Below are 8,590 nucleotides of genomic sequence, written 5' to 3' on the forward strand. Positions count from 1 at the left end.
CCCTCTCCTCTCCTCCTTTTGGCCAGACTAAGTCAGACCATCTCCCTTCATCTCTCCTTAGAGGCCCAACCATCTTTTCTGAACAAGATTTCATCAGGGAACAGAGCAGTGAGTGACAACATCCACTGTGCCAGGTGTCCTCCAGGGGTGTCTGCACAGAGCAGAGGCTTGCACTGGAGTTTCCAGCATGTCATAACCAGCAAGACAATGGATTTCAGTTGAGGAAATASAGATCATTGGTGCTAATTTTGTGGGAAGAAGAGAGGAAAATTGAGCTGAAATTTGAAATCATSAAGACTTAGATGTTCAGCAGTCCAGTTCAACTTGTTGCTCCCCAGGGAAACAGGAGCTCAGACGGACCCTTAGCTCTCCAGCTTGGCATAGAGTGGGATTTTAGTGCTCCATCTTGGAGCAAAATCATTTGCATCAGCTCCTTGGGTGAAGGGGATAACTAAACTACAGAGTACAGGGGTAGCGATAGGGAAAGAAAGAAGGAGGAGACGGAAAAACAACACTGTTTTTACTTCTTATTTGGTATCTTTAACTGATTGGAGGAGTGCAGGGTGAGCACAGTGGTGGTGCTGCAGCAGCGCTATGATCTGATGGTGAGCATGCAGCCTTCCTCACTCCATCGTTAGGAGACCACAGCAGGGGTAGYGAGACCTTGATACCCAACAGCCTCATGCCGTTGGGTCAGCTAGTCCTAGCTGGCACCAGACTGCATCTGGAGGGATAGGTTTTTGTTTTTCTCCCAAGTGGGCACACAGCAACATGCTGGATGTGCAGCTAATCCTGGGCTTCCACCAAAACTTGTCCTGCAGGGATAAGGTGCAACTGGGGACTTAACAGTGATGCCAAGTAGGAGTTTACAGAGATGAGGGAGAAATCCTAGGACCTGTCCATGCAAAAGGAGGTGGTATCACTTAAATGCATGCTTGCATCAACTGTCTGGAGACAGAGCCTTCACACTCACATCTACTGCCTTGACACTGCGTCATCTGAATTTCAAGCCAAGTTGTAAGAACAGAGTTTGGATGTGGAGTGAAGAGGACTGAAGATGGCCAGCAACCTTTCTCTGAGGATGGTTCTGCTCCTTTTGTGCAGAGCTATGCAGGCTGCTATTTTTGTGTTTATATTTTTCACATTTATTTTAAATCTAAGCTTCACATCATAGAATTCCTCCATGCTTGGTTATCTTCTTAGTTAAAACATTATTGTTCTGGTTTGTGATACCTACATTTATTCTCAATGTAAGGTCTCTGCACTTCTCTGGTCAGGTTTAGATGCTGCTACCACAGCAGCATCTTGCAGAGACCCCTCCTGGGTCTCTGCTTTCCCTTTTTCCTTGAAGCAATTAGAAAAATGACAATTCCTGTGATATTGGTGGCGTTCCCTAGCCATGGAGTGCCTATAAGCTTTAAATTATTTCTGCAGATACGAGCCTCTTGATCTCAGAAGATATTTGGAAAAGGATATTTGGAAAATTCCTGTTGTCTAAATGATAGCTGTGAACATTTATCTATGAGATCAAAGGCAAACATAAGGAAGGAGACTTGTCCATTTCTATTTGTTGGGTGGCACCTCAAGTTCTCCTTCTCTTTACATCCTACATATGTAATCGGGTGTATACTCAGTGTTTTTTTTTTTAGTTAGTTTTTGTTTTTATTTTTGTTCCTGATGTCAAAAAACATGAAACAGGCAAAAGTGGGAGGGAGAAACATTTTCTGTCTGCATAAAGCTTGCAGCATTCAGAGAGGCTAAGCATCCTGGTTCACCTTAATGACACATGTATTTTGCAATGCAGAAAGCTGTCATTTTAAGTGGAAATGCTTTGGCAAGATGTAAAGGGAATGTATTTACCCCCGCAGTTTTCAACTTGCCTGCACTGCTTCATGGCCACCAAGCTCRATTGCTGTATCCTGTTCTCTGTGATGCACCACCAATGCAAAGCTTTGGAGCATGCGGAAAGGAGAGAAGCACCAAATAAGGGGAATATGGAAATTAATAGCACGAAGCCACTGCGCTAACTGGGTTGTTAACTGTCACCCTGAATTGATGAGAAACCTCCCTCATCACTCTTGGCTGATGCTRTGGTAGCAGCGAACTTGTACTCTGTTGTGAGATGCAGTTGCCATAGAGAATCTGGGGTGTCATTATGAGCTTAGAGTGCAATGTTATGGTACCACCCATGTAATAATAGGATACCACCCRTGATGGGTGTTACAGCTTAGATGTGATGGCTGCCCTTGTGTCTCTCTTTTTTGGTGGTCCCAGTATTGTCCCTGGCAAGAGCTTGCTGGGAAAGGTCTTTGACCAGTGGTGTGATACACCTGCTTGTTGGTTCAGAAATGATGGTTCCAGGTGATGCAAGATCTGCATGAACTCACCCCTAACTGATGTTGTGTCTTTTTTTTTTTTTTTTTTTTTTTAATGAGAAAAGGGGATGGAGATGCTCCAAATTGAGCTGGTGAGACTTTAAATGAAGAGCTTCTCTTGCCAATACAAGGTGCTGTTTTGGAGAGAAAGTTCCCTGCTGTTACACAACTCTCCAATTTGCTTAATTTGTTTTCACAGCAAAAATCTGAACAAGTGTTATTTGAATACCACCCCCAAAGGACTGAATGGGCTTTAAGTCTACCAGAAACAGTCTTACAGTCGATGACRTGAAGTCATCGTGAATCGAAGAAGTTATCATTTAGCACTGAAGTGCTAAAGCTTAGAAAAGACTGTCCTCGCGACAGTGCACACCGTGGAGTGCCATATCTATGTCCTCTAGAGATGCAGCATTCATTTTCTGGCCATGCATTATCTTTCTGAAAGGCAAAAATCTGTTGATTCTCTATGTCCTGCACATTCTGTACCTTTGCGATGATGTGTCATGGGTTTGTTTTACAATACTTGACTGCTTTAATTGTTCTTTTCATGGTAATCTASTGTGGCTTTTTTTTTTTTTCCTCTTCATTTTTCTCCTTCATGATACTTCCTTACATTTCTTTTAAGCAGGGGTTCGCTCTGCTCAGGATGCATATGTAGGAACACATAACTGATACAGACTTCACCTAAGAAGTGTTACTTGCAGTCCTAACTGTGATGATGAATTTTCCAAATGCTTTTCCAAACCAAGGGACTGCGGTGGTTCAGCCTTCTAACAGACCAGCACTCCCAGGTCAAGGGAGCCAAAACTCACAGTTTTGCTACTACTCTGCCAGAGGCCTCAGGTGCACAGATATATTCGATGCATCCACCTCTCTGTAATAGTTATTTAATTCAGTCAGTGTCTTAAGGAATGAATGTAAAGAGAAAGGAAGAGAGAAAATCATACAAATCTGTTCCCAGAAACACTCTGTGGGATGGAGCAGTCTCTTGCCCAGAGCCTGATGACTGATGTCCAGGAGCCAAAACTGATGTCCTGGTTGGAGCAGCCAAAAACACACATAGGGAGCACTGCTGTGAACACAGCCTGATTGGTATGGAAGCTCTTCCCCAGTACGAGAGAGTTTGGACGGATGGAGAGTCTTTATAGATATCTTTCTGAAGCCAGAGCCCCTGCTTAGGTATGCTTGCACTATTTAAAACTAAAATACTTTGTGTGTATGGTTTGTCTGTAGAGAAAGGGGAAAGTTGTGGGGGATTTCCTGTGCTAAGGGAGCTGGAGAAGTTGTATGGTTGTGCCTGGAGCAGCAGCACAGTTGTGTCTCCTAACCCCTGTGAGTGGAGTTCTCCGTACTCGTTTATAGGAAAGAAATCAAGGGAGGGTGTATTTGTTCAGCAAACCACAGTCCTCTTCTCTACCTGTGGCCCAGTTCCCATTCCCAATTTGCATGTGGTAAGGTCTGCAGGGACAGAGTCCTAATGCCCAATGCAAAGCCCGTGGTCTCCAGTGTCATCCTGATGGTGATACGTCAAGGTGCCCGACCAACACCACCCTTTCTGAAGAAGGCAAATGTTACTTTGCTATTCCCTAGCTTTCTTCTGGCACCCATCTTGGCCAGTCCCAAATGTCACAGTCTCACCCTGCCCAACCTCTCACCCTGCCCAACCCTCTCAGGGTAAGAAGTACTGACAGAGCTGTAGGTTTTTGGTGTCAGGCTCCCCTCTGTCTTCTCCACCTAGAATGGTGCAAACCCTCCCAAAGGTGGTACTGTTAATAAATATTTTGACTATTAGCACTTGAAAGGCTATTAGCGCTTAGAGCACTTGAAAGGTGCTATGAGCAAGGGCTGTGCAGGGATGCGATCAGAAAGATCGATGGCCCTTGGTAACTCAGGCAGGGACCAAAGCATCTGATTGGCATGTTAGGAGGCAAGAAGAAAGACTAAACTGTTTACATTTTGTTTCCATTCATCACTGCTGCCTGAGTGGGTGGAAAGGGAGAATGAGTTTCCTGGGGAGGGTAGCTAATGAAACACACATTTCCTACAAAGATGAGTGGCTTTTTTTCTTCTTACCCCTGGATTAATGCACTGTAAATGGGGTGGAAGGAGCTTTTCTGCCATGTGTGAGAAGCTGTTTAGCTCTTGATGTTTCCAGGGCCTTCCTCCCTTTGATTGCCATGTGCGAGCCAAGAGATAAGAGGATTGCTTTTTTCCAGGATGGGTTTCATCCTTCTAGTAGTAGTTCCAGATTGTCCCCAGACAGTAAATATACTTCTTTTTCCTTGGGATGCTGAACATCTGGCAAAAAGACAGTAGGACAATATTGCCAAAGCTTTGGGAAGTCTCTCCTGCAGAGGAGATGGGCTGGTCCTCTTTAATACCTTTATCAGTGATCTGGATGAGGGAATTGAGTGCAACCTCAGCAAGTTTGCAGATGACACCAAGCTGGGAGGAAGAGTTGATCTGCTTGAGGGTAGAAAGGCTCTGCAGAGGGATCTGGACAGGCTGAATCAAAGGGCTGAGGCCAACTGTAGGAGATTTAATGAGGTCAAGTGCTGGTCCTCTACTTCAGTTGCAACAATCCCATGCAGCACTACTKGCTTGGGGCAGAGTGGCTGGAGAGCTGCRCGGCAGGAAAGGGTCTGGAGGTGGAGGCCGACAACCAGCTGAACATGAGCCAGCAGTGAGATGGCCAACGGCCTCCTCACTGGTATCAGGAACAGTGCAGCCACACAGACCAGGGAMGGGATCGTCCCCCTGTACTTGGTGCTGGTGAGGCTGTTCCTCAAATACCRTGTTCAGGCTGGGGCCCCTCACTGCAGGAAAGACATGGAGGTGCTGGAGCGTGTCCAAAGAAGGGCAACGAAGCTGGTGAAGGGGCTGGAGCACAGACCTTATGAGGTGCGGCTGAGGGAGCTTTAGTCTGGAAAGGAGGAGACTCAGCAGAGACCTTACTTCTCCCTACAGCTACCTGAAAGGAGGTCGTAGTGAAGCAGGTGTCGATCTCTTCTCCAGAATAGTTACTGATAGGAGAAGAGGAAATGGCCTCTAGTTGTGCCAGGGGAGGTTCAGGTTAGATATTAGGAAAAATGTCTACATGGGAAGAGTAGTCAGGCATTGGAACAGGCTGCCCAGGGAAGTGGTGGAGTCGCTGTCCCTGGCAGTGCTCAAGAAACATGTGGAAAAGGTGCTTAGGGACATGGTTTATCAGGTATGGTGTCAAGGAGCTTACRGTTGGACTTGATGATCTCCAGGGTCTTTTCCAACCATAATGATTCTATGATTCTATGGCTGGGTCAGGCCTCCAAGCCCTCRGTTCTGCATTCCCCTAGTAGCACTGGTCTGGAAGATGACATTAATCTATTAATTAGGCAGATATGAGAATGTAGCAGGGCAAGAATGAGTGCAGTAAAGCTTCAACACCATGACAGCTTTGCTGGTGGTGAATTCCTGAAATGGGTCTTGTTTTCCTTTCTCTGCAGCCCTGCTGATGGCTGGAGCCATTGGAGGTATATCTCCATCCCAGTCCTTAACAATGTGGGAGAACTGCCAGATGTGGTTTATTTGGTTATGATCYTGCTCCATTTAATCTCAAAATAAGATTGTAGAGTTTTTCTTTTTCTTTTTTTTTTTTTTCAAAATGATTTCTGAGTTCATCATTTATTTTGTGCCTTTATCATTTCAACTAAGGCTGTGTAAGTGCCTCCCCAGTGCCAGGTGCTCAGTACATTCTGCCAGAAGGCTGATTCCTGCCCTAYGTGGCAGTTACTGGCACCCTCTATGGGCTACTAATTCTCTATTTTTGAACTCACCTGAGCTAAGGGGTTCCTGGAGGGGGAAGTCCTTCGTGCCAGAAACTCCCTTTATGGAATGAAGCAGATCCCAGAGGAGCACCTTGTTTTGCAGGCATAGCTGGGACACTGCAGCTCTGTTTTGCAGGCATCRCAAAATTAAAACAGATGAGTCTCCTCTAGATGTACCTGAACCCTCCGGTGTCTATAGCCCTTTCTTACAGGGACARATGAAAAGCTGACTGCTTCCCGTTCACAAGAAGAAAGAGTACCTTCAAAGTCATTTTCCTGTCTTCTGCAGTCTCTTCCACGCAACTCRAAATGGCTCCTCGATGTGGTGCCCTGTTCCCTAAGGGCTCTACAAAACACAGCTATGTAGAAACCTGCTTGCAAGGAGCCTTCTGGGGGACGGCAGGAGACGGGAGGGGATGCTAATGATTCAGTGGGTTTTTGGCTATATTCAAAATCATATCTCACAGCCAGTTTTGACTCTTGCACAGGCAAGTGGTAACCTTGTTTGTCCACTATCATATTTCAAAACACGTTTAACTGTAGTCATTTTTTGAATTATGAAAGAGAAGGTCCTTGAGCTCAGCCTACAGTTAAACACAACAAAAATCCGCTCTTCTCCATTCTTGCAAAATTATTGAACAGCAATTAAAAGCTTTAATACTAATAAGCAAATGTGTACGTCTCTGGGATGGTTTTATCTAGCAGCAAAAGCTGGAATCGAGGCTAAGTTCAAATGCTCCATTTCTCTTTCGGGGTTGCAAATGTGGTGGGGTCTTTGCTTCAGGGAGGTGAGGGGCAGATGGGCTTTGGTRCAGTGGAAGCAGCCTGGAGGTAAAAGAATTGTCCTCTGAAATTRTGGTCCTTCATGAGGGATCCCAGCTTGCACCTAAATGCAGAATTCCATTTGGTACAAATACAAGGCTATCTTCCCACRAGGAACTAAAACCAGCAAACAGCACTTAACTGAAAGGATGACCTTCAAGAGCAGTTGTCTTGAGATGTCTTGATGYTCAAAGGTGTGGCTTCTTCTTGATAACACTGAGCCTCTTTACTCAGAGATGCAGTGAATTTTGCAGAAGGAAGCTGGCAAGCATTTTAAATTAGCCACAGTTTTTACCATCTTTAAACAGGGTGAAAAGCTAAAAATATGTGTCAGCCTTGAAACGAAGCAAGGATGATGTCAGCTAACAACCATGGTGATGAAGCTCAAGAAAACTGTTTAGAGATAAAATGAGTAGCAGGAGAGGCCACAGAGATAGGATTGCTGCTGCACAGTGAACTGGAGGTGAGTGTCCCTATCCCGAGGAATAGGCATAAAAGCTGCTAAAATGTGTTTACAAGCAAAGAGTGAGGAAAAAAATACTATTCTTTCTTTCGAAGTGGCTTTCACCCTAAGAGTTTTTGCCCATCCTTCAGTGCATATAAAATCAGTGCAAGTCCCTGACTTGCATCAAACCATAGACCTTGATCCTAGCATGTTCTTTTAAGCGTTTTCTAGAAAGCTTTTAAAACATGTATAAAGCGTCCTGGCCAGGAAGTGTTTCAGGGTACTAAACCACACTGCSTCCTTCTTGCTGTCAGCTCTGTCCCTGCACTGTTTGCGCTGTCTCCTGATTCCCCCAGCAGCCACTCCATCCACGGGGGGAACAATTAGGACCTTCTCCTTCTAACTGTCATTTTGGAAGCCAGTACCACAAACTTCAGCATRTAAGGATCACCTATCTGACCACAGCAAATCAAAGCAGACCTTCAGTTCCTTGGTGATTGTTGTGCTCCAAATGTAACAAACACTGTATGGAATTGGCCAGGGTGCTGCGGACAATGTGAGGAAAGGGATCCTTTCCTTCTGTTTGCCATTGGGAGATCCCAGCTGGATACTGGATTTTCTTTGGGGCTCTTCAGCATTAGAATGAGGGAGATCTTTTATTTTAAAGTATTTAGGCTTCAATCTCTCAAAACCAGAGTTCAGACTGGGATGATGACTATGTCAAGGGTGCTGTTTTAGTTACTTCATATATAAAAAAGCCCAAGCACCTGCATAGAAAATAATTTTCCATGTACAGGGAGGCAATAGTAGGGAAGGGGGGAAAGGATTTTATCCTAAATAATTTTCCAAATGACAGCAAAAATAAGAGGTGAAGACTAGTTGTCCTCACAACTAGGTTTGGGTTAAGATTAGATTTAGGATGAAGAGCGGGAAAAACAGTGCTGAAAAGGCACGTGACCAGTGCRCTTTAATATCAGGTGTTCTGCACTCTGAAATGCCCTGCAGACACAGAAAGCCCTTGCTTTTCAAGGTTGCTCCCCAAGGCCTCACGGGCGGCTTGTGCTGAATTATCCCAGCAGTAGAACTGCTGTGGTTCCCCTGGGATTTCACCCTGCAGGCAGATAGAAGACAGGGATTAGAAACCC

The sequence above is a fragment of the Nothoprocta perdicaria genome, unplaced genomic scaffold (assembly GCF_003342845.1).
Source record: "Nothoprocta perdicaria isolate Ctin4 unplaced genomic scaffold, notPer1 scaffold_166, whole genome shotgun sequence".
Taxonomy (NCBI): Eukaryota; Metazoa; Chordata; class Aves; order Tinamiformes; family Tinamidae; genus Nothoprocta; species Nothoprocta perdicaria.